Raw genomic sequence first — 27269 nt, 5'->3', positions numbered from 1 at the left:
TGGGCCCACAGAGAAGCAGGAACTGGATCTGTGCATCTTTTGTTTGTCTAAGGTGAGGACTACAGAGGTGTCATACTTTACACTAGGCATGGGAAAGGGAAAAATATAATCTAGCTCTCAGTGAATGCACAATGTTAGGAGGATTCCCATCTGACAGGAAATCCTTGAACAGAGTAAGAAGTACCATGGCTGAAGAATACAAAACATTATTGTAAGCCTCAATCCAGGCTGGTTCCGAAAGTCTTTGGAAAACACCATGGACAAAAGTGACTGAACAACTGAGAGGTGACTCAAGAGCTGGCTCTGCACCCAGGAGGGAAAGCAGGAAGAGGGGATAGCATGAATGCTGTTTCTCAGCAGGACACCAACTCAGCCTATGACAAACACTCAGTAGAGAGGAATTTGGAGAACAGCAAGAGGTTTGAGGGCAGAGATCAGAGTCAGCAGCGATGAGCTTGTCAGCTATGGGAGGAAGGCATGTTCTTGCTCTAAGAACAAGGAGGGCTTGCTGAAACTTAAAGTGGACAGCAACATGGCCAGATTATAATCTTACTCCAAAACTCCATCAAAGATGGCTGTTTTCTTTACTCTATCTGTGATTAGCTAGATTATTTCTCAGTACCAGTGTTCACACCTATTAAATGACTGACAATTCGAAATAATTCTTAAAGCTGATACCATCGTTACAATACGTTCATGGGAAACGGAACAAAGAAAAGTTAAGCCATATAGCTAATAAACAGGAAAATAATTCCGAGGAGGATATATTTTACTATAAAACCAGTGTTCTCTCCAGTGGACCAGGCTGCTTTCCAATTATACTCTCAAGTGGCTGTTGGATGAGAATGCCAAAATGCATTTGAAAGCTAACTAGAACTGGAGAGTGTTCAAGAACGGGGAAAGGTGCAGTAAGCGTAGGAGGGAACTGGGTGGGTGCAAACGGATTGGGTGAATCAAGTCCTTTCAATTAAGCTTCTTCTCTGCTTAGCTCTTAGTCAAGAATTCATCCACCAACTCATTAAATAGTCCTTCTAGGAGATGCAAGCTTTCTTTCACAAAGCACAGTTTGATTATGTTGGCAATGCCCAGTACCCACTCCTTGCATTATTCTAGAATCATCCGTTTGTTTGTTTTTGTTTGTTTGTTTGTTTGTTGGGTTTTTTTTTGTTGTTGTTTTGTTTTGTTTTGTTTTGTTTTTTTGAGACAGGGTTTCTCTGTGTAGCCCTGGCTGTCCTGGAACTCACTCTGTGGACCAGGCTGGCCTTGAACTGAGAAATCCACTTGCCTTTGCCTCCCAAATGCTGGGATTAAAGGCGAGTGCCACCACTGCCTGGCTCTGGGTTCATCCTAAATAAGGGAAATGAAAGTGTTACGTTTCTGACAAATGATGACTGGGCCTTTTTCCCAGTGTCTGGTTTCTAAAGGATAGCCATTAAATCTCAGCAAAGTGGTCAAAGAAGATTGACAGGCAACAAAGGTGAGCTCCATTGAAATGTAGGTGCTGGCCTTTTGTTGCTTTGGGTCAGCCATAATCATTTGGTATTTAAATTCTGTGCCAAGCTTAGTGGGTGTTCATAACTGTCTTACTGGAATATGATACCACAACTCAGTTGCTTTTATTCGACGTCCAAGGGTAGAGTCTATATAGAAGGTATATCTAGACCTTATAAATTTAAGAATTTTTCAGAGCAAGCTTATTCTTGGGGAATGTTTAGTCTGGTGGTCTTTTATTTTGTACACCAGGGAGAGATTCAGATTAGCTTAGAGATGTAATCAACATCATCTCCTGATTCCCCGAGCAGTTGTTTATCCCTAAGTATATTATAGTTAACTGTATTGTCAGTGGTTGATAAAATAATGTTTTCTTTTTTATTCAGTACTAGGGACTTAACCTAGGGCCAAAGTGTTAGAGCAGTACCAGCACTGAGCTATATCCTATGTCCTTCATATCTACTTATGTATCTATCTATCTATCTATCTATCTATCTATCTATCTATCGATCTATCTATCTATCTATCATTTACTCATCTATCTGTCTGTCTCTCTGTCCGTCTATCCTTCTATCTATACATATATATTCATATTATGAGTGTGGCTTTAGTTTTGCTTTTGGTTTTGTTTGTTTGTTTGTTTTTGTTTTTTTCTTTTTGGTTTTCTCTTTATTTTCCAACAAGGTCTCATTAGTTTGCCTGAATTGGCCTTGACCGTGTCATTCACTTGCTTCAGGCTCCCCAGGAGCTGGGATTACCACTAGGTTCAACACTAATTCTTTATGAAACTATACACGCCTAATTCACGGAAGTTTAGATGTTGAGAACAGTGAGTCTAAAAGTCAAAAGTTGTATTTTATACATCGAATAAAATGGGTTTTTTTTTTTTGTTTTTTTTCTTTTCTGAAAGTTTGCCAAGCTCCATGCTCCTGCAGTTGGTAGTAGCCAGGGCTGATCCAGTGGAGGAATACGACTTGCTGAGGAAGAGTTTGATTTTTTTTTTTTAAAGAAGAGTGATTTTAACTCGCCTGAGTTGACTGCAGAGTGTTGCTCCTTAGTGAGGAAGTGGAGCATTTAAAGTCTTGCTCACCTTTTGCATGACCCCTCCTGCCACACCTCTGTTGGGAGACAAAAACAAATACAGGCTGAGAATTCCCAGGGGTTGAGGGCCAGGTAATCCTTTCAGAATGACTCTCACCTGATACTCCCTGACTAAGGTGGGACTCTGAAAAAAAAAAAAAAAAAAAAAAAAAAAAGAAAGTCTCTCTCTTCTTTCTTTCCCCTACTCCTTCTTGCTTAAACAATAACCACCACCACCACCACCACCCCCCCATCCCAAATATTTTCTATCTCTGGTGGATAACTTCCTCTTATACTTTCCTTTGTCAACTGCTCTTCTCCAGGTATAAGAAGGGATAATAAGAGATGTATAAAGGATCAGAGTTAGTGACCTGGGAAAATTTAAAGAAAGGATAAAAGACAAAACAAAGGAGAAACATTTGTCTACCCTTCACCAGGACAAGCAAATGAGCATCTAAGAACTCAACACAACCGTGGTGAGATTTTTTTTCCCCCAGTCTTCCCACCAAGGAGCATGAGAGATGCGAAAGGAAGTAGAGTAGCTTGCAACCTAGTGTGTAGCTTCCTGGTAGAGGCTCAAGTTATCAGGTCCACTTAGAGGACCATCTAACATAGGCCCACTTGCTTTCTTTGTGCTGGCAATAAGAGGCATTCCACTGCCTCAGAGGGGTCCTAACCCTTCCCATGCAAATACATGTCACAGCCTTAGATTGAAGAGAGGCAGCATGGAGAGGCCAGATTTCAAGCCTGGGCTCTCAGAGTTTGCAGGTGGATGTTAAGGTGTAACACTCAAGTTTTTTTTTTTTTTTAATTTTATTTTGTGAGTCCTTTCCTGGAAAGTTTGTTTGATTGGTTGGTTGTTTTTTGTTTGTTTGCTTCGATTTGTTCTTGTTGGCATTCTAACATTCTCTAACTGTGGAAAGAATTCTCTTTCTTTTCTCTAAAATTCTAATAAAAAGGACAGGGCAGGAGACATGGGTTCAGATCCCCAGTGCCCATGTGACAAACCAGGCCTGGTGGCATGGACCTGTAAATCTCACACTGGGGAAGTATTGACTGGAGAAGAACTCTTAGGGTTTGCTGGCTTGGCTATGTACACTGCTACAGATGAGCATCTCTAAACACGCACAAGCACAATTGTGTGCGCTCATGTTACACACACACACACACACACACACACACACACACACACACACACACACAGAGTTACTCTGTTTCATGCTTTCTATCTCTCTCTTTCTCTCTCTCTCTAATAAAAGCAGGTTTAAACTCATTTTCCCCCAAACCAGAACATATTGTTTTGAAACCCAGTGGTATGTGGGCCAGGTTCTGGCACATAGAATCTAAGTCTGACAGTGCTATAGAGCCCAAGACTCAAGAGTATGTCTCCGTGTCTTTGAACTTTTATTTATTCATTTATTTATTTATTTATTTATTTATTTATTTATTTATTTCACTTTACATACTGATCACTGTCCCCTCCTCCCAATAGTCCCCTCCCATAATCCTTCACCTCATTGTCCAAACCCTTCTGCTCTGAGAGAGTGGAGTACTCCCCCTTTCCGTGGGTATCCTCTACCCTGGCACATGAAGTCTCTGCAGTGTTTTCTTTCCCACTGAGGCCAGACAAGACAGCTGAGTTTGGGGAATGGATTCTACAGACAGGCAACAGCTTTTGGGATAGCCTCCTTTCCAGTTGTTCAGGACCTACATGAAGACCAAGCTGCACATCTGCTATATATATGGGGGATGGGAGGGGGACCAGTTCCAGCCCTTGCATATTCTTTTGTTGTTGATTCTGTCTCTGAGAGCCCCAAGGGTCCGGGTTAGTTGACTCTGTTCACCTTTCCATGGAGTTCTTATCCCATTCAGGGCCCTCAATCCTTCCCCCAACACCAAACCACCCACAAAACTTTCCACCCAAAATGTATTCTGCCTATAAGAAATGTGGGGAAAGGTGATGGAGCAGAGACTGGGGAAATGGCCAGGCAATAACCAACCCAACTAGAGACCCATCCCACAGGCAAGCACCAGTCCCTGACACTATTAATGCTTCTCTGTTATGCTTGCAGAAAGTTTTGTTTTATTTTTCCAGACAGAGACTCTTTGTATAGCCTTTGCTATCCTGAAAATTGCTCTGTACACCAGGCTGGCCTTGAACTCACAGAGATCTGATTGCCTCTGCCTCCCAAATGCTGGGATTAAAGACATGTGCCACCACCATCAGATCATCTTCCTCCTCCTCCTCCTTCTTTTGAATGGAGGGGCAGGATTTCTCTGTGTTGTCTTGGCTGTTCTGCTGTCCTGGAACTCACTCTGTAGAGCAGGTTGGCCTCCAACTCAAAAATCCACCTGTCTATGCCTTCCTAGTGCTGGGAGTAAAGGCATGTGCCACCATCTCTAACAAAAAACTAGAACATTTTAAAAGACTGGTTCTCGTTATGTAGCCCTGGCTGGCAGGGAACTCACTGTGCAGACCAGGCCAACCTTAAAAACATTGTTCTGGACTGAAATGTTTTTTTTTTTTTTTGAACTGGTAAATCAAATACAATTTATGCTTAGGACACTTAAAAAGAGAACAATGTATTTTATTTTTCTTTCCCACAGATGACTCCCAGTTCTGAGACGCTTGTGTACATAGCTGCGTGGTAAGTTAACATAGGAACCCAAGTGGCTAAGTCCCTCCAGAATTAAATGGAAAACTTCCCTAATTTGCTGTTGATGCTTTACCGTTAAACTTCTGAGGAAGCGCAAATATTTTAAAACAGGGCTTTCAGTGTTGTTGCTTAAAGGATGAAAAATGAAACCAATGCGTAATTATTGAGCATGTACTGCGTACAAGGCATTGCATAAATATGAGGTTAAAAGAGAGCTACTCTGCAGGAAGATACTGCTTAAACTAAGCACAGGCTTTCTGATTTCTCCTCTGCTTTTCCCTCCAAGAGATTTTCTTTTTCTATTCCCTCTCAGTGCACTTTGTTCAGAAAATGAAAACAGTACTCTATCAGAGAAATATATTTACATTCCTTGAAACTGGGGTCTAATTGTGTGAAAATACATTCACAGACACTCCAAGCCTTCTTTTTCATAGCCTGTCATGAAAACCTGGGCTATAGAATCCATTCACTTTCCTGTAAGATCCCTACCTGCCCTAAAGACTAATTCCTGAGTGGAGTTTTCCAGGTTCTTTCAGCCACAGCCTTAACCTTGGGAAACCTGCCTCCCTTGGGGAAGTCTTCTGGCAAAAGATCTGTCCTTGCAGTCCTCACAGTCTGTCAGAGCTCTGTGTGGCCCTTCCCTAGACTGTCACCTGGCCAAGTCAAAACAAAGGCAACCACCTCCTACAGGTGCCAAACAGTTGACTAAAAATTGCACAAGTGTTATTCATTTAATACACATAACACCTCTGAAGCAGGACCTGCTCTTCTAAGATGAGGATATGAAGCACCCCAGGCTCACACAGCTGGAAAGATGCAGATCTGGTCCATGAGTGGTAGAACCCAGGATCTGATGGCCCTCAGTGCTGGACTGCTCCAAGTTAGTGAGCTTTCGGGGGTATGGGTATGGGGTGGGGTGGGCAAGTTTTCTTACTCTACTCTTCTCACATTATTTTATGCTTCAAATTTTAAAGGAATAGGGCAAGATTTGCTCCAGTTGGGCACCTGCAGTGGGTAACTTCCTTTTCCCTGTGTGATTCTATTTGTACACCATTCACTTTTTCTGATTTATTTTATTCTAAAAGTAGTATGACCTCACCTACTTCATCCACTGAAGTGGTTTTTGTGTGTCTGTAGTCCTGAGTTTCAGACCCATGATCTCACATATTCTACACATGCACCATACCACTGAGCTACACCACCAACCTTGATGATATTTTTATTCACTTTGTGTACTTACACATAAGTATATATATATTTTTTATTCATTTCATATGTGTGCACATGCATGTGTGGGCACACAGAAACGGGAGGACAGAGGTCAATATCATAAGCCTTCTATTCCATATTGTGACTGGAGACAGGATCTTCCATTGAACCCTGGAATTCGCTGATTGACTATTCTTGCTTGCCTGTATACTCCGGGGATCTGCTTGTATCTGTACCCCCAGCTACAGTGTGAAAGGCACATGGCACTGTGCCCGGCATTCATGTGGATGCTGAGATGCCAAGCTTGGGTTCATTACCAACTGGGCCATTTCCTCAGCTCCCTAGTGATGCATTCTTTTTTTTTTTAAAAAATAATTTTATCTTTTATTTAATGATATTTTATATTTAATAAAGTAAAGCATATCTGTGGACTAAAAAACATGTTGTACAACATACTGATTGAAATAAAAGCCTGAAATTTCCAAGTGCTCTGTAATTATCTAGAGTCAGTTACTTGCAAGTTTAAGTGTTATGTTATGTATTTTCTCTGATTTGTGGTTCCTTGATTTTTTTTGAGGGCGGTGGGGCAATATTGCCAAGCTTTGAGATAGGGTTTCTTAGTGTAGCCCAAATGTCTTAGAACTCATCTTATAGACCAGGCTAACCTTGAACCCAGAGATCCACCTGCCTCTGCCTGCAGAGTGAAGGCATTAAAGGTGTGAGCCACTACAGCCAAGCTGTTCCTAGATTTTTCCATAGATACATAGAATTTAAATTACATTATGAAATGTGAGAGGATTAAGACAGGGGAATCCCGTTCAAAAAGTACAGCTATGAACTAAAAAACTGAATATGATGGTATGTACTGCACAAGGTTTGTTCTCTGAGAGGCATTGCCCGCAGGAAGCAGTACTGACTTCTTGTTCTTGCCCCAGACGAAATTGTGTCATAGTCCAAATCCTTGCTGCAAAGTTACCCAGAGTCCCATTGTTTAGGACAGCTCCCTAGCAGCTGCTTAGGATAGAGACAGCCCAAGAAAAGAGGGAAAAAAAGGAGGAGGCCCTACTTCACAGGACAGGGAATTGTCATTATCTGATAAAGGATTTTTTTTTTTTTCTGTACTCCGGAAGTGTGTGTCGTGAGCTGGCAAGAGGGGTTAACAAGAGGCTGAAGAGATGGCTCAGGGCGGAAGAGCGGTTGGTGCTCCTACAGAAGGAGGCCTTGGTTTTCTTTCCCCCAACACCCACATGGCAGCTCACATCCACCTGTAACTCTAGCCCCAGGGGGCCCACAGGGGCTGCACACACACGCTGCACACGCATTGCACGGACATACCTGCAGGCATAATATTCAAATGCATACATTATTAAAATAAAGAAGATGGCTTAGCAGGTAAAACCATTAGCCCTGCAAAGCCTGTGACCTTCGTTAGAAGCTCAGAAACCCAGGCTGAAAGAGAGCACCTGACGTCCCGGGAGCCGCTCCGCATGCGCACACATCTCTGGATCAGAATTTGCACAAGCACCAGATTTCAAAGGGCAGCAGAGCCTGTCAGTCACGGAGATGGAATGGTTCTATGGGGTATATACTCCCTCTCCCCAGGAGTCCAGAATTCTCCTGAACTCACTTAACACTAAAAGGTTAGTTAGCCTTGTGAGTTTCTGGACTGAATGGGAATTAACCCATTGTTGACTTTTAATATTCCATCACTTTTGATTCTTTATCATGCTTGCTTTTCTTTTGTGACCACTGAGGGGTGGAAATTTTCACTTCCTTGGTAAGGCTCGCCTTCAATCACTCTCTTCTGAAAATGACCTGAGGCTCCTTGTACATAAACATCGAAACCAAACAGACATATCATCACTGTGTTTCTAACCCTAGAGACACTTAGCATGGGTGTGGGTTTGCATAGCAGGGAAACTAGTATTGACCTGGTTCAAATGCTAATTAGATTATTGAAAAAAAAAAACAACTCAGGGATAATACTGCTGTGATGCAAAGGTCTCTCTCTCTCTCTTTCTCTCTCTCTCTCTTTCTCTCTCTCTCTCTCTCTCTCTCTCTCTCTCTCTCTCGCGCGCGCGCGCGCGCGCGCGTGCGCGTGTGTGTGTGTGTGTGTGTGTGTGTGTGTGTGTGTGTGTGTGTAAAATATAGGGATGTGTCTGTACGTAATGTGCTTCCATAGCTTCTGTGAGTCATGAATTATTTGACAGTGGACACAAAGCTCAGTCTGAAAACAATAAAAAAAAAAGTAGTTTGCATTGAATGGATAGGGAAAGTGCTTCCCTGTTCTAATGGAAGGAGGTGACTCACTGAGTCCCGATGGCTGAAGGTGCCCAGTCTTCCTGTCCTTTCCTCTACCTTTAGAACCGGGACCGAGACACCTTACAATGTCACCATTCATATGGTATCTCCAAAGTCTGAGACTCACAGAGTACACAGTGATATAAAATGAGCCTGCAACACTTTCTGGGTGTCTGTGATACAAGAATGCCAGTCTGGAAAATAAAATAAAAAGGAAAATTTGTCTTTATAAACAAAGGAAAAAGAGAACCTCAAATTCTGTGGACATGGGCTGAGTCGACTGGGGCAGGGGGTGAAGGCAGGGAAAATAGACTAATGCTCGTCATGATGGCTTCTATGAACTTTACGTTTTAAAACCAACCAATATCCCCAGAGCTCCCAGGGACAAAACCACCAACCAAAGAGTACACAGGGAGGGTCTCTAGCTGCATATGTAGCAGAGGATGGCCTAGTTGGTCATCAGTGGGAGGCGAGGCTCTTGGTCCTGTGAAGGTTCTATGCCCCAGTATAGGGGAATGCCAGGGCCAGGAAGAGGGAGTGGGTTGGTGAGCAGAGGGGCTCTGGGGAGGGGAGGAGATAGGGGGTTTTCGGAAGGGAAACGGGGAAAGGGGATAACATTTGAAATGTAAATAAAGGAAATATCTAATAATAATAAAAAACAAACAAATAAAACAAAAACCAAGAAAAGGAAACAAGCAAACAGAAAAAATATATTCAAGGGGACTGCCAGACCTGTATTCCAGCCTCCAATTCACATGTCAGACACCAGAGAGGCGGGACAGCTCAGTACTGAAAGGGTAGGTGCTCACAATTAACAGGAAAATACGGCACTGTCTTTCTGTTTAAATCATCTCTGGCAATCCTGGCTTAACAAGAACGGTAGCAGTGAAATATAAGAATGAGAAAAAGGACCATCATTTTTCTTTTTGCTCCTCTGAATATTTTTTTTTTTTATTGTAGAAGTTTCTGGTGTCCTTGCGCTCTGATCCAATTGAACACCTTTGCTTGCTCACTGTCCAAACGAGGAAGCTGCTGAGCTGCAAATTCTCTAAAGGGAGATTCAGAAGTAACAGGAACTGCAGCTAATCCTTTCCCAGGTCACACCTAGAACAGGTCCCTGCTGATAGGGAAGTCAGTTTGATTGCAAACATAAACATGCACTTTACAACGTGTTCAAGGGAGCAGCCCACAGAAGTCCACGTCCATGCAAAAAGATCAACAGCCTGCAAGACACCTTCTTGGGTAAAGCAGGGCTCCTGTCGCCATGCCCAGTGGCCTTAGTTGTGTCCTCAGAGCCTACATGGTGGAAGCAGAGAAACAACTCTCACAGGTTGCCTTCTGAGCAGCATGCATGTATGTACTCCACTCCCATTAAGTTAAACAAACAAATAAGAACTTATTTTAGAAGATCAAGTAGTGGGCTAGAGTGGTGACTCAATGGTTAAAAGCCCTTGCTGCTCTCCTGGAGGACCCACGTTCTGTTCCCAGCAGCCATATGGCAGCGTACAAGTACAAGAGCGAATCTGTGACTTCTTCCTGGTCTCCATATGTACTGCATGTATGTGCTACACAGCTATACATGCAGGTAAAACCCCTACACACATTGAATAAAATTAAATAAAGCTGGAGCTGGAGAGATGGCTCAGCGGTTAAGGGCACCCTGTCTGCTCTTCCGGAGGACCCAGGTTTGATTCTCAGCACCTACACGACAACTCACTACTGTCTGTAAATTCAGTTCCAGGGGATCTGACAGGCTCACACAGACATGTATATAAGCAAAACATCAATGCACATGAAAATAAAAATAAACAATTTCAATAAATAAAACTTAAAAACTAAATAAACATTAAAAAGGATCAAGTAGAAATAGTATTTTAAATACCTCAGTGGGTGCTTGAATATTTCTGTTGTAGTACTAGGAATATAAACAGATAAACTGTTAATCTGGCTATTTTGTGGAGATAAGCACACACACACACACACACATACACAAGTGTACACATGCACATGAATACACATGTACAAATACATACAAACACATACACACACACAATACAAAAGAAATGTGCTACCTTCTAAAGAAATTTGAAGGATTTAATACATTAATGAATAGAACAGATACTGAAAGAGAGAAATATGTAGCAAGCAGCAATTCTCAAACCTGAAACTATTTTTGTAGTACAAAATTATGTCTGTTTTAAGGAAAGCAAGCTGGTTATTGCTGGCATAAAACAAAATTTCCCTTGAAGCTCTGCCTAAGCTTTCTGGGGTGGTGATCAAGGTCTTAAAATCTTGATGCAAAGTTCTGTTGTGTTGTGTGTGTGTGTTTGTATGTATGTGTTTGTGTATATTAGTACGTGTGCATTTGCGTGTATGTGTACGCTTGTGTATGTGTGTGTGCATGTGTGTTTGTGGTATATGTGCAGATGCACACATGTTGAGGTCACACGAGGACATCGATGGTTCTGTCTATCACTTTCTTCTCTATTCCCTCGGGTCTCACAGTGAACCTGTAGCTAGGCTGGCAGCCAACAAAGCTCTTGGTATCCTCCTGTCCTCACCTGTGAAGGTGCTGAGATCACAGTTGCCTAGTTTTTGGTTCCTGTGTGCAGGGGATCTGAATTCAAGTTGTTATACTTTGAAGCAAGCATTCACACCCATTGAACAGCCTCTCCGAACCAGGATTCCTATTTCTTTACTCGTAGTCACTTGTCAGTCTAACGTTTATGCTGTCATGTATCCTGATGGCCCAGTCCTATGTGCAGTGGAGGGCAGTGACATCAAAGAGAAGAATCCCAGTGGAATTTTCCAGAGAGAAGTCCATGAGTGCTAACAGCACAAATCTGAGCCCCCTGTTAGATAGTCAGACAACATCTTTTTCTGTCTCCAATGGACACATGGCTTTGAGCAAAGTCCCCATCAGGAACCCACTTCATCCTCTTAGTGCAGAATCTTACTGATTTCCAACAGTCCTCTCTATCTCCAGCCCATCTCAATTTGGACTCTTGTGTTTCTCCTGTCCCAGGTGCCAACCCCACTGGCCTTCAGTGACAATGCCAATAGATGTGGATCTATTTTGCTCTAAGCAGCATTTTAGCCAGGGAGTTCATTCCTGTCTGCTCTGTGTAACCTTCCGGTGAGAAGTTCTGCTTCTTTCTGTGCATGGGAATCTCCCCAGCTCCCTCATTAGCAGACAAGTTCAGGAGAAACCACAGCATAGCAACTTCAGCAAGCTGTTAGCTATTGCCAACCATAGGAATATTAAGAGAACATATTAATAAGTCAAGCAACGGATATCAGAGGACACCATCAAACGTTTTAAATAACTGGCCCTTAAACAAACAAACAACAAACAAACTCAGAAGCTTACAGAGCATCTAAGGAGGGGAGTAATAAAAAAAATAATAAGCCAAGAAAGATGGAAACTACACGTTCCCTCTCAGATTGGGTCTCTAGAATGTGAGAAAAATGAGAAGAGATGTGTCATAAGGCAGGAAAACTGCAAAGGAAATAGGCTGTTTCATAACCTTAGTCATAGTCTCCAGAATCACAATTCAAGGAGAACATTTCTTCCCACCTTATGGATCTTTCCCTTCTGTTGACTTGAGTCTTCCTTGACAACCAAGCAGACAAGCACCCTGGCACAGGCGGTTCGTACAGGAGGCATGATGCAGCCCATCCGACGTGTTGAACACACCCCATGGCAACCACCAGTCTGATTCAGGGCAGGATAAGGAGAGTTCAGGGCACAATGTGGTGTTTAGGGAGGTGATCTGGAAGCATTAGACACACAGCATTGGCAGAAACTGTTTTGTGAATGTGTCAGTAGTATCTCAAGCACACGAAAAACCAGATTTACGGCCCCATGGATTGAAGATTATTTTTATTATTTTTATTCCTAAAGTATTTCCTATTGTATAGTAGACAAATATTATCCTTGTTTTTCAGCAGTAGAAACTGAAATGTTAAAAGGTTAGGCAACATGCACAGAGCTACACAGTGAGTCACTTTCTGAATCAGGAAGTAAACCTGTGCCTTCGATTCCCTTGCCCCTGATTTGACCAGCTGAGAAGTCAGTTAACACTCTTTACTAAAGTGGTTTTTTTCTTTAGTTCCTCGCACGAGACACTGAAAAGATTTTTCTGATACTTAAAAATCATAAAATGAGGTACGGGCTAAGGAGCTGTAGCATCCGTCAGTAACATGAATTCATGCGGTTGGTTGTATGGACCATTCGTTGAATAGAAAAGGCAAACATCTCCAGCCTTAACTTGTAGGGCCTATGCCTTGAAAATGTGCACATATTATCTCTTTGCCTCTTGAAATACAGGAACACTGTTCCACACAGCAGATTTCAGCAGTTGTAGGAAAACATTTTGTAATGTGCTTTGGATTGGATGATTTGAATTACTGAATATAAATTTTTAAATTGATACTATTTTTTTGCCTTATCATAGAACTTTATGAAAAGTTTCTAAGACCTTTGACTACTTTTAAGTTTGAAAACTTATATTTAAAACCAACAGCAAGTATAAAGCATCCTACCACAAATTTGATCAGATCCAAAGGCTGTACAACGCGATGAACTATTCAGTTAGAATTCCCATTCACAGCAAGCTGTGGAGCTTCGCGGTGAATATTACACTTTATATCCAAAGTACTTATATATACTTAGAATAAACCAATTTAATGAGCTAATATATCCCAGAAGAGTATTTTAAAGGCTGGGGAGATAGTTCAATAGCTCAGGCACTTGCTACACAGTATGAGGACATGAGTTCAAATCCCCAGCACCCATGAAAATACTGACTGGGTAGAGCAGACTTTGTAACTTCAGTGCTCTGAAGACATAGGGGATTTCTGGGGCAAGTTACCTGGCTAGACTAGCCTGATTATCAAGCTCTGGGTCCAAGTGACAGACCCCCTTTCAAACATGTTAGGAAAGAGTACTTTAGTCCTAAGTACTTGGCTCATGCCAGTCTTTGTGACATCCAGTCACTTCAGTACTCTTAGGGTAGAAGTAAGTGAGCCACCTTGTTAGCCAACTCTGTTAAGTTTACAGCATATGACTCGTTAATCCGACTGGCGTCCGTTCCATATTTTCTGTCTCCATTATCTTTAATTGCATCTTTTTTAAAGCCTTGTCAGAAACCCCAACCTGGGCTCCTTAGTATAACTGGAATTTTGCTTTGTGTAGGGTTTGTCTTTTAAAGGGAATTTATTAGCTAATGGGGAAGAATGACAGACACTGAAGCCTAGTGGATTTCAGATTTAATTACTGTTAACTCCATATTCCAAATACTGGTTTGAAAAATTGATACTGTGGGTCCCCAACTTCTAAAACTTCTGTCCCTACCCTCTTCTAGGTGGACACACCGTCCAATAAAACACCCCAGAAGCCTCATTTTAAGACTTGGCACTTTGTTCTCCTTACTAGTTTGTGAAATCTCAAAATCTTTCAGCCTGCCTCAGTCGTACCTACCGGAAATCAGGACGGCGTGACTATGTTTGCATCAGTTGAGACCAACATTCAATTGTATTTAGAGGAGACAGTGCCCAGAAACAGAACCTGCCCAAGTGCCGAGTTTCCCACCATCTCACCATCAAGCTAGGGTGCTGGCTTCTGGATTTGGGTTTTGAGTTGAATGGCCTGTGCAAGTAGGTGTTTTTACTTTATATGTCTTTACTTTATAAAGGAACAGGAAAGTACCAGCAGACAAAACGTCATTCTAGACTATATAAGCACATTTTGGTAGATATTGACTTTGGGTCCCTTTTACTTTTAAAAGATGAGCACTGTCTGTGTTTGGGAGCAGTACTTGCACCCCTAAAAGATGTTGTCTATGTGACACATTGAATGGCCAGGTGGTTTAAAGCAGTTCCTATGGAACTTTCCAAGAACAAGCCACACTCCCCTGAACATTAACTCAGGGACTATCTTCAGTGACTCCCTATCAGCTGTAAAATAAACAAACTAATTAGTTAATTAACTGAACAACAGCTCTTTTAAAGAGGCATTAGAGATGATAATGAGAAGTATACAGAAAGCATAAAATGTATGTTGAAACTTAGCACCTCCTTAACAAAGCAAACCAGTTTGTTAATATCGTCTTGTTATCTCTCCATATGCTTCTTTCTAAAGAGGAAGAAAACGTTGTGTACCATCTATTCCCACTATGAGTACAGACAGGCTGCAAATCCTTAACCAGAGGAAATACAAGGCTCCTGTAAACTGTATTCTGCCAGTGAGGGAGATCTAGACTTACCTGAGGTGTGCTTCTGTTTAAGACACCTTATTTAGTATAGTTGATTCATTAGCCTTGCACAAATAGCCAATAGCACTACCACTCATGGGTGAAAAAGGCTTATCTAATAGGTGTATTTTCTTCTTGAGGCACATCTTAGATGTCTTGCATATAGAACCCTTAGACAGAAAGTCAAAATGATGCCCAGGGTTGTTTTTTAAGCAATAAACCACAAGTTTTATTGAAGGGGGCAGGGTACTTGTTTATAGTGTGAGATCTAAAGCAAAGAGGTGGAGTGTGGCTTTCCCTTGTCCTGCTGGAACTTCAAACCTGTTGCCATTTGTGCTTGCTGGTGAATGAATTCAAAATGTTCTGAGTACGGAGTCTGACGTTACGAATAAATGTTAGTAAGCAGATTGAGTTCACAAAGACATAGCGACAAAGAGAGTCGGTAGGGCTAGCCAGCTAGTTCAGAGGGTAAGAGTGCTCACTGCACAAACATGAGGACCAGAGTTCAAATCTCCAGCACCGATATGAAAAGCTGGGCATGGCTGTGCATGCCTGTAAAGCAAACATTGCAGAGAGGAGGCAGTCTGATCCTGAGAGCTTCCTAGCCAGCCAGTCTAACCAAAGTAGCGAGCTTCTGGTTCATTGACAGGTCCTTTTTCAAGGCAATACACTGAGCATGAGTAAATGAAAGCTAACAGGACCCTCTGCCTCCCCTCTGCCTGTGCTCACAGGGGCATGAACCTGCACACTCACATTCATGCTACAGGGTGGGGCACGACAGAATGGGGCAGGGTGGGACAGAGGGGGTAGGGAGAGAGGAAGGGAGGGAGACAAGGAAGAAGGAAGGAGAGAGGGAAGACCAATACATAATATACAAAGGACAAAACAAACACAAAAGGAATTTTAATCCTGTGCCCACTGATATCCCCATGGGATACAGCGGGAAGTCAGTAGACCCATGTCTTACACCGGGAAGCTCAGTGGTCACTTATTAGTGCAATCATCCACTTAGATTCAAGCCATGGCATTTGGAAGCCACTGAGGCATTTTTGATGATAGTTCTGAGGCGAAGTCAACCCAAGTGTAAGAAATTGAAAATTACTGTGTCACAAAATTAAATCAGTCCGAGGGATAACAACTTAAAATGAATGTTAGTAACAACATATGATAGTAGGTCCAAAATTGGAAAGGAGTAGGAATTGGAAGATGCTTTTGCACGCATGCCAGCTTTTCATTTCAGCGTAACTGTTGCTATAATATCCTCCCACTAACTTTTTCATATGAAGTGCTATAATCCCACGCAGTCCACATGATGCTCTGTGCTATTAAGTGAAGTGACAGAAAAATAAGCGAGAGAACAGCAGGGTTATAGCTCCCAATGACTTGGAATCCATATCCAGAAAACACGTGGTACAAATCACAGAATACAGAAGTTCGGAGCACGCTAAGTGTCGAGGAGTTGATACATGGTGAATAAACTTCACAATGCCCTCTCATTATCAGTGGGCTTGTATCTCATTTAAAGTCCACGCAAAATGATTGCTGTGGTGTATCGTGTGTTGGGGTGTTTTATAGTCTACGGGTTATAGCATGTTTGGTTTCCCGGGAAGAGTTTAAGTTTCAAAAGATACAAATAGAAATGTGTATCGACAAGTACAGCAAATATGATGTTATTAATGCTGTTGTACATGCAGAAGCTGATTTTTATGCAGGCAAAAAAGAGAATGTTTAAAATAGTTCAGATTAACAGCAGGATTGTGGACCCCTCTGAATGGCAGAAGACCTCACAGAGATCTGGATATGCCCAAGCCTGTGAAGTCTGAAGTTCAAGGAATTCAATTCCATGTATAGCAAAGCCATCTCTCTCACAATTTTCTAACCAGCGAACATTGCGTGGGAAATTGGTTCCATATGGTTTCAAGTCATTTATGCAACTTGAATAATTAAAATATTCGTTGGTAAGAGCCGCCTGGTGTCTTTAGAGTCAGGAAATTATCTTATGCCAAAAGTAGACAAACTCAAAAACCCAAAGGTCAAGTTAAGTTTGAAATTTCACATTCCAAAATGCAATTATCCTAACAAAAATTGCTCTATATTCCCCTCTTATCACACAGTAGAGAAGTGAAAAGCCCCTTTATTCTTGGGCAACGTAGTTACTCGTTTTCATACTTGAAGAGGGTCTGCTTATATATCTTTCCTTTGCTAAATCTACAGCTGAGTATTACTGGAAAAGTTCCTAGAGCAGTAATGACATTTTTTAATAAAATTCTGTCAGCTGTTTTTAGAATAATAAATACATTTTCTTTCAATATATCTAAATATTTCTACTAGGAGTCGCAATCATAATTCCCATTTTGTAGATTTATGAATCAAGGACTTCATATATTAGGTAGCCCAAGATGCATATTCTAACTGAGTAGACTGCCTTTAATGCTTTAGACACGGGTACTGTTTGGCAGGCTTTAAGGAGCCAGAAAATAACATTAGTTCCAGTGAAAAATTGTACAAAGCCACAGTTAATCTATGTACTTCTGGAAAAAGAGATTTGAGTAAAATATGATAAGGAGGATAGCTGAAAATGTGACAGTGTTTTTCTTGCTCATGGATAAATTTGAGTTGAAGACCTGTATTCAAATTCTGACTCTCCCATGTATAGCTAGCTAGTTCTATGACTTTAAGCAAGTTGTTTGATCTGTATTTCCATTCTTCTTCTCTAAAGGGTTTTACATTGAAAACTAGGGGTTGGGAGATGGCTTGGTATGTCAACCTGAAATATGTTCCCAGAGTCCATGTTAAAAGAGCTGGCTGCTGGTGTATGCTTACTATCCTAGTACTGGTGAGGCAGAAACTCTCAGGTCCCTGGGTCCGACCTAGTCTATCTAAAGGGTTCCAGGCCAACATGTGCCCTGTTGCATAAAGATGGATTCTACTGGAGGAATGAAATTCAAGGTTACCTTCCGGTTTCTACATGCCCACATATGCAGAAACACCCATAGAAATTGAAAGGTACTATATAAATTAATAATAATAATAATAGCAGGAATCATACAGAAAAATAACAATGCATCCCCACCTCTAATGAAACTGGAAATAAATGAACCAACCTTATTATTTATTTTATCTGTTTGATGTTAGAAATGTTTTTCTCATCCTCACTGTAACATAAAATTTTACAGAGTACTAAGCCATTATAAGAATTATTTTAAAAAAATTACAAGCCGGGCATGGTGGCACACACCTTTAATCCCAGCACTCGGAAGGCAGAGGCAGGTGGATTTCTGAGTTCCAGGCCAGCCTGGTCTACAAAGTGAGTTCCAGGACAGCCAGGGCTACACAGAGGAACCCTGTCTTGAAAAACCAATAATAATAATAATAATAATAATAAATAAAATTACAAATTCTCTATAACCACATTTTTTGCATAATATTTGAAAAAAAAGAAACAAAATAATAATAGCCCTTGATTTGTCTTATTCACTCTAGGTTTAAAAGCTTTTTTAATGTCTTGGAAAACTAAGTAAGTGGATAAGATGGGGAATATCCTTTCAAATATGGGGCTCCTTCAAGAAAAAAAAAGGGCTGTGGGGTGAGAAAAGAAAAAAAAACCCATTGGGCTGGAAATAAGTTGATACCTGCTGGTACAATCCATTGCAGTCGCCTTTTGCTGTGAATATTGTATGCATGCTATAATTAAAAATGGATTTAAAAGAAGTAGGGCAGTGCATCCCAGATTGCTGCTGTCCTTCACCTTCCAGAACAAGAACGCCTGGTGTTAAATTTAGCCAATGGCCCTCAGCTAAGCCAAAGCCGTCTAGCCACGCTTTGACAATGGATAGACAGTTAGTTTCTCTCTTGGAGATGTTTCTAGTAAAACCGAAGAAGGAAGTTGTATTGTTTTTAACATCGAGATATCCTGTATTCTTTCCTCCCAGTGAGATGCCTGGAACACTCAGTATGGGCAATTCTGAATATACCAGGCTCTTTTATGTGCTTGTACGACCTTTCAGTATGATATTTTGCTAACTCAATAACTACATGACACTGCACAGGGGCCCTGCTAAATCGTATGCCCTTGCCATGGAACCTCCTTTCTCCCGCCAAGGAAGTGCTAAGCTTTGCCCCAGGTGAGAAGGCTGCTTCTCTGCTCATTGCCCTTCCCCTTTTTTTTCAGAAATACTGAGTTCCATTGTGTTTACCCAGAAACTGGGCTTTGTGGCAATTAAGAGATTCCTAAGTGGCAGAGGCTAACTTACCAGTAGAGCTGGATTCCAGCTTTCCATGGTAACACCCAACTTCCCTTCCTTAGCCACCTCCTTCGAGTCACCCAGACAATTCTAATCCTACCCCTGTGGTTACTCTGAAAGCCATCCAGTTTGGTTATCAGAAAGGATCTGTCTTAAGCAAATATTTGCCAGTCTGTTTTACTCTTCTGGGGAGAGAGAGCAAAGGAAAGACTGGATCCGTTTAATCCCTTTTGATCACTCGATGTGGATGATGAGAGGGTAGTCAGGGCTACCAGTACTGGAGCCCAGCCTGCAAGGAGCCTGGCCCTTCATTGACTAGATGATCTATGATCACAGACCTCAAGGGACTTGATGGACGACTCATCACCAGGGTGACTATCACCTCTCCTTGCCACCCAGGACACATCCCTTTCTCTGCATGGCAGGAATCCAGGAACATTCCATGAGGGTTACAGCATTGTCTTTTTTGCAATAATAGGCCTTACCTTTTTCTTGGTTCCATGAACTCTTTAAATGTCAAAGTGATTCACACGGAAGGAAGGGACTTATCCTACCCTCCTCACTGAAGAGCTCAAAGATTCAAGATCTCCCATGAAATGAAGCCAGGTTATCTTCTGGATAATCAGGCAGTACATGTTTATCTTCACCACACACCAGCCTGAACACAACCAGCCAGTCTCTCAGAGAAAAAGAAAAGGAATAGATAGGAATAGAAGATTTTTCTACACTCCTTACGTTTCTACACACTTCAGGTACCCTGAATGACTATGAAGACTGAAGAAAACCTCTCTCCAAATTTAACTAAATGTCCAACAAATATCGGCCTCCCACCAAAATCTGAACTAAGCTACTTTTCAACAAGAGAGGCCAGGTCAGAATGAACACATCTGTAAACTAATGAAAAAGAAGCTCAAGACGTTGACTCCAGAGGAAAAAAACCTACTGTACATTTTAAAATTCATGTATTTTGTTTATTGAGTTGCTTTTCTGCTGTATAGTGGAGCAGGATTCTACTCCCTCCTTCCCCACCTATGTCTCACTGACACGTGCCCAGTCAGGGATCAAATCCTGCTAACGCATCTTAAAGACCCTCTTTTAACAGGACTCACACATATCTACTGCCTCATTTTTCTCCTCTGCAGAAACCTTGGAGATTTGGAATATACTAGAAACCCATGAAGCCATGCTCCTTTTGTGTCTACTTAAGCTTCAACTTACTCCAACCAGACTTTTGTCCCCACATCTCCAATTAAATGACTAACTAATCCTGCCAGAATCATGAAGAGTCTCTGGGGATCAATGCAGATATCAGTTCTTAATCTGGTAGCAGCATAAACAGATTTAGTCAACCTGTGAGTAGCATTTTAAACAATTGCATCTAAAAGTTGTCTGGACTGTAACCGTGGCCACTCTTCTAGGAGCCCCCATGTTAATCTCCCCCTATCATCTGATGATCCCCAAGTCTACTTCATCTACCTCTTCGATCCAGACTTGATACTTATTTGACGCAAGAATAGATGAACCAATTAATTTTCGCACCCAATCTTAGGTGTTCTAACAAGAAAACTTATTAAGGATGAGGGAGAAACAGCATCTGCTTGACTTTGCTCATCTAACTGCCTGTGGTAACATTTTCTTCTTAACAACCTTACCGATAAGATTTTGAAATATGTTTTTTTTTCCTTTTCAAGTATTTTTTTTTTAATTGAAGATTATCAAGAACTGAAGTTTTAACCTTGGCTTTAGAAGGATGAGAGCAGTACCTGTTCTACCATGCGGATTCCATGACAAATTTGATCAATGAAAAGAATCCTTTCTGTGCATGTGTATATGAAAAAGTGTGCACGTGCATGCATGTGTGTGTGTGTGTGTGTGTATGTATGTGTGTGGGCGTGTGTGTGTGTGCATGTGTGTGTGCATGTGTGTGTGTGTGCGCGTATGCATGTATGTGTTTGTGTGTGTTCTATTAGCATTTGTTTTGCAGGTGTACATGACTTTGAGGGGCATCTCAGGTGTCCTCATGCCTTCCCTTAGTCTTTTGAGATTGTCTTGATCCTGGAGCCCAGCTGACAGTTTCCAAGATCTAGCCATTTGTTATCTCTGCCCCCATGGTGCTGCGGGTACAAATATACATGTGACCACACTCAGCCTATTTTGTTTTGTTTTGTTTTTTTGTTTTTCCAGACAGGGTTTCTCTGTGTACACTCAGCCTTTTGTATGGGTGCTGGAGATTTGAACTCAGACCATTATGCGTACCCTTTTATAAATCGAAACATCTTCCTAGCCCCAGAATCTCTCTCTCTCTCTCTCTCTCTCTCTCTCTCTCTCTCTCTCTCTCTCTCTCTCTCTCTCTCATTCTATTTTTCATTTTCTTTTTCAAGATATGACCAGACTCCTCTGTTGCCCAGGCTATCTGAACATATAGTGACTCTTCATACTCAACCTTCTGAGTACTGGGATTATAGGTGACACCTATCTTATAAAAGAACTTATTAAAAAGATTGACTTCATGTATGTGTGTGTGTGTTGTGTATGTGTTTGAATGTATGTCACTTGAGTGAGGGTGCCCTCAGAGACCAGAAGCAGATGATGAATTCCCTGGGGTTGTGAGCCTCCTGATATAGGTACAGGGAACTGAACATGTGGGCCTTTCAGAAGAGCAGAAAGTTCTCTTAACCACTTACCCATCTCTCCAGCCCCTGAAAAGAATACTTGACATCAGCCACTGCCAATCATTAATCTGCATCTCCGTTCTCAAGTAACTATAGTGAGTAAAATCTTTCCTTCATATTTGCCTTCTGTCTCGTTCTTGCCTCTTAGGCCTGCTCATTCCGCTTTGGGCTCAGCTCTGAGCTCCCATTATTGACCTGTATTTTCATGACCAGGAAGCGTTATGCCCAGCAGGTTCTTAGCCTGTCTGATCCTGTCCCATGCCTGGTAACCAAGTCCTACCTTAGTGATTGTGGTCTGTTTCACTCCATGCTTCCTGGTTCTTGACCTTGGCTACAAAAAAGGATTATGAAATATTCTTAATAATCTTTATCTAGGAAGCTAGTTTCCTGTAATAAGAGGACCCTGACAGTAAGAATTTAATTTCTGCATGAATGCAAAATGAAACCATCAGCTAGCTTTGCACTATGCATGTTCTTCCTATGTGCATGCAAATGGTTAAACCCATGAGCTTATTAAATAGTTACCTTTGACAACGGTTCCCTCCCTTTGTCATGTGACATTTACAACTGACCCGGAGTGCCTGACACTGGCATTGCTAATCCCTGCTTTGAAGAGAATTGTCTTCTGGCTTAAACTGCCTTTATTTCTCAGTTAAGAATGAGATCATTGGAAGCTTGTGAGGATAGATAAATGGGGGCGGGGGGGGGTTGTGTTATTCCATAGGGAACAATTTAGAGCAACAGGGCGGTGTGGTACAAAAGCTACTTTAAAATACTGTAATGTTATTCGCTATCTCAATAAACAATAGAATTAAATAGGGGAGAAGAGAAGCAGAAACAGAGAGAAGGGAGGGGAGTTGAAAGAGAGGAGGGAAAGGAGGGAAGGAAGGGAAGAGAAGGGGAAGGGGAGAGGAAAGGGAGAAGGGGGAGGAGAGGAGACAGAGGAGAAGGGTGGAGGTGGGATTCACTTCACATAAGATGCACTAATCAAATATTTCACATAGTGTGAGAATTTATTTGGAAAATTTAGTGTTCTTCCTGCAGAGACAGCTCAATTCTAAGATGTTTTAGTCTAAATTACATCATTAAAATTAACTTGAATGTGTCACATGAAACACAAAAAGGCTTCAAGTAAGAGAAATTAATTAGGATCCCAAGGACTTTTAATATGATAAATAAATTACAACAGGCCTGGAGTTCAAGTCTACTTCATGACGATGTTTTCAAAAGGGTATGCTTTATTGTGATCATTTAAAAATAATGGAGTAGTTATTCTTTTCTTACTGCCTCTGTCTGCCAGTAAACAAAACACCTTCTCTGAGCTATTTGTGTGCATATTTCCACATAGGAAGAACACAGTCCTATAACTTACCTTCTCAGACCTTAGAGTAATTTAGGAACACTACATTTGTGCTAATTTATAAATATTAAGAAAAAACAATATTTTTACCATCGTCTTCTAGAAAGATTGGCACAAAACAAAAGCTCTCATTGTACATAGCTCCCCTGGATGCCTGAAGATCAGAATCCTCAGAAGAGAGGCCAGCATTTGACTCAGCAGAAAGCCTGATCCCTGCTGCCGGATCCTCCCACTTGGAATAATGTTCCAGACAGTTGGTGCTACCACTCCCTCTGCAGAATAAATACATGAATTCTGCTTTAATTATGCGTCAATCATTCCTTAACTCGAAGTTCCCAGAAGTGCATGGTAGAAAGTCTTTGAGAGTCAATTTACAAGAGCCAAAGATGAGTCTTTATGGTTTAATTCTTGGAAAACACCCTGTGCCTAACACTTCACATGCATAGCCCAGGGTGGTCCCTAGTCTGGACAACAAGGTTGTGAATGGGAATGTAGTTGGGGGAATATGTACCCCCAAAGAGTCTACATGCTACTTGTCTTAGCCTTTAGATATTCATTTGAGAGGGCTGGCTTAAGCTTCGAGAGAAAGAGGAAATGCTAGCATGGTAAAGCTTAAGAAAAGCCTCCAAGTTTAGTGGTGTAGGTAACAGTTGAATCATAAGCTGCAGACTGTACTGCTAAGTCCTTTGACTGGTATTCAGCGACTTGTCTTTCTACGAATTCTTCCTCTGTCTTGAAATGAGTGTCCATAGTTCACATGCAACTAAAAGAACCTACCTAGGCTTTAGGTGATATGATATTCTCAGGGATATGGTGAGCCTGTCCCAAACAGACTGACATACTTACTACATGGATTTTTATACCATTACTGGTGTTCACAGTGGTTTTGGTTCCCCACTTGGGGGGCGGGGCACATATTCCTAGTACAGAGCTTCAGCAATCATGTGCTTGGATCAATCTGTCATCACAGGGCTGACACTCTGCAGCAAAAGAAAAGTTTAAAAACTCCATTTTCCTGGCTCTGGGACAACCTTAGGCTAAGGAAAGGAAGACAGGTAAGGTGAGGCCCCTGGGTCGTATATTTCTGAGAAAAGACAGAGGATTATCAGATAAACACAAATCAGAGAAAACTGAAATTATTTTGAGAGAGATACATTTTGGGAAGTTTTTGTAAGAACAACATAGAGGTCTGTCATCGGCAAGGTGTAAACCATTCATAATTACAATTTTCTGAGTGGTGACTCATTCCTCTTGGATAGACGAACACAAAAGCAATTAGTAGGGTGTGAATTATTTGGTTTCTAAGTGGCCTGACAGTTACGACAACTAAATTTAGATTTTTATCTACTCAGTGCTGATTCAATTAACATTTTTTTCTTAGAATCAGTGAGAAACTTAAAAAAAAAAGGTAAAAAACCATTGAAAAGTACTTGTACATCCTATCCAAAGACAGGGAACGTAACAAAAAGATGTGTTTCTGGGACAGAGAAAAGGTTCAAGCCGGTGCTCAGAACCAGTGGGAAAAGTCGGGTTTGGTGGTCTAGGGAAAGGGGGCCAAATAAAAGAATCTTTGAAACAGACTCGTCAGCCACTTTAGCCAAATAGGTGAGCTCCAAGTTCAGTGAGAGAGAAAACAAGGCAGATTGAAAGGGAGGAAGACACCTGATGTTGACCTCTGGTCTCTGTATGTCTGTATGTGCACAAGGGTCTTCATACCTGCACACACACACACCCACGGTTTTAATAAGAAGCCATTAGACCGGTTGTTTGGTCTGAGTTCACGCAGTCTAATGTCGTATTTCCCATCTCATGACAGTAGAGCGCCTCTTCCGTTTGCACCGTGTCCGTTAGAAGCAGAGGACTGATGAATCAGTTGCTCTGAATTCTGCCGAGATCACTCCACATACTCAAGGTTGTCTCCTTTTCTCACACAAGCAAAATTTATAACCTGAATGCGCATACTGACTTGAGCAGAGACAACTGAGGACCATGAAGACATTAAGAAATTAATCATATAACCGTGGTTTCTTTCTGTGATTTATCTGAGTGTTTACCTATGACAGCATGGGTGACAGACAGAGGCTGCTTAAAAGTAATGCCTTGGGAATGAAAGTGAGCAGGATCTCAACGCAAACCCCACATATTTGCATTTGGATGACCTGGTACTGTTCAGTTAGTCCCTCCATGCCTCGCTTTTGTACTTCACAAAGCTCTTGTGTAGATTAATCACACACACTCCTTAACAGATCTTAGACTTACTGCATTTTCCCTGTGTCATTCTTGCTTTTTGCTACTGAGTCATCTGTACCCAGCAAACTACGTGGTGTATCATCTGGGCCTAATAAACGTCTGGTGAATACTTACATATAACGTTTGTCATGGTCCCCACTATATAGCAACTGTGACAGGAGACAATCACCACATTTAGGACTCTGAGATTATCTTTCATGATTTCCTCATGCCTTGAAAATAAATCTCAAATTCTTATAAGGCCCTTCAGGAGCCACGTGGTTTCTATGATTATATATTTTATCTTGAGTTAATCTTCTAATTTGGTTCTCTGTCTCTCTTAGCTTTTCTCTGTCTGTCTGTCTATCTGTCTGTATGTATGTATGTATGTCTCTCTGTGTGTCTATTCTCTTTGTGTCTGTCTTTCTCTCTCCATTTCCTCCGATTGCCTTGCGCCTTTTCACCATCTCAAGTAGATTCTTCTCCCGAATTGAGGCCTTTGAACTGTGGTGTTTCCCCTTTCTACATCAGTTGCCATTCACACTCCTAGTTCTACTTATGAAGTTGTTCGCATTAGCCATTAGGTTAAAGGGCCACAAACCTCTGATGAGGGCACACTAGCCTACTCCGTGGCATGCTGCAGCAGAAGGGCATGCTTAGTTTCTTGTACATTCAGCCATTTCACATAGACTGGGGGGCATGTGCTTGGTGACTTTTTCTGAAACTTCCCAAACCTAAGTTCCCCTATCTTTTTCTGTATTTATATAATTAAAATTCTTATTAAAAGTATATGTCATATGATACCACGCTTATTCTTGTTTCTCTGATTAAACTATAATTGCTGAAGTTATTGGAAACAGGAAGCGTAAGACTCTGTAACAGAATCATAAAGACGAGTAAATAGGGCTCACTCTCATCTTGTTGGAATTAAGGCATAGATATCCCTTCCTGTGGCCAGAGACATCACTCTGGTGGAGGTTATTTAAATAATATAGGGCCTCTCCACTCATAATCAAGTACCTACAGCAGACAAGGATTTGGAATAAGCTTATGGTACACTTCATAACACATTTTAGTAAAAAAAAAAATACAGTTTATGATGTGATCTGTTGCTGGCTCATAAATGTCATAGGACTTGAGTGTGGGTGTGAGGGGTGATGTGGTTGCTGGTGGGCTGAGGTTCTAAATTATCAAGAATGCACACTGAATCAAGGTGATGGGAAGCAATGCTGGATCCAGGGGAAGGTTGAAGAGAGAGACATTTGATTTGGCTTTGTTGATAAAGGAATATTGATTAACAGAAGCCTAGGCCTAAAGATCATCTATACCAAATCAAGTCAAAATTCCAGAGCTTTTTTTTCTTTTCCTTTTTTTTTTTTTTCCTTAAGAGGGCTAATTTTATGTATATATGTGTTTACCTATAGAGGCCAGAAGGGAACATTAGATCCCCTGGAGCTTGAGTTATAGATTTTTTAACGCACCTGATATGGGTGCTGGTAAGCAAACTCTTGCCTTCTGCAAGAGCAGCGAGTACTCTTATCAGATGAGTCACCGCTCTAGGCCCACCAGAGTTTTATAGATGTCCTATGGCTGAAGGTGTCTGAAACAATGGGGACGCTAGAGTACTGGAAAGATTTATTGTGGAATGCCTTCTCATTCATCTCTTTATCTTGAGCAAATCCAGAAGTGCAGGCTAGATTTTTGCATTGAAGCTGTGTAAAAACTACGTTAATGGGCCTCCTCGAAGAGACCTGTGGAGGATGCTTTTATAG

General features: G+C 41.5%; 1 long non-coding RNA gene across 2 annotated transcripts in view; it reads left to right on the top strand.

Moving 5' to 3' along the window:
- LOC110304963 (uncharacterized) overlaps positions 1-27269 on the top strand; it is a 119431-nt gene that overhangs the window by 45262 nt on the left and 46900 nt on the right. The window contains exon 1 of one of the 2 annotated variants that reach the window (XR_002379122.2): positions 5173-5219. The exons of the other annotated variant lie outside the window; for it this stretch is intronic. This is a non-coding gene — a long non-coding RNA (uncharacterized LOC110304963). Of the gene's footprint in view, positions 1-5172; positions 5220-27269 lie in introns of those variants that run through there. 2 annotated transcript variants of the gene reach the window in all.

The sequence above is a fragment of the Mus caroli genome, unplaced genomic scaffold (genome assembly GCF_978045245.1).
Source record: "Mus caroli unplaced genomic scaffold, Mus_caroli_1 scaffold_1, whole genome shotgun sequence".
Lineage (NCBI taxonomy): Eukaryota > Metazoa > Chordata > Mammalia > Rodentia > Muridae > Mus > Mus caroli.
Note: the sequence above shows the minus strand (reverse complement) of the source record. Positions and strands in the feature narration are given on the sequence as shown.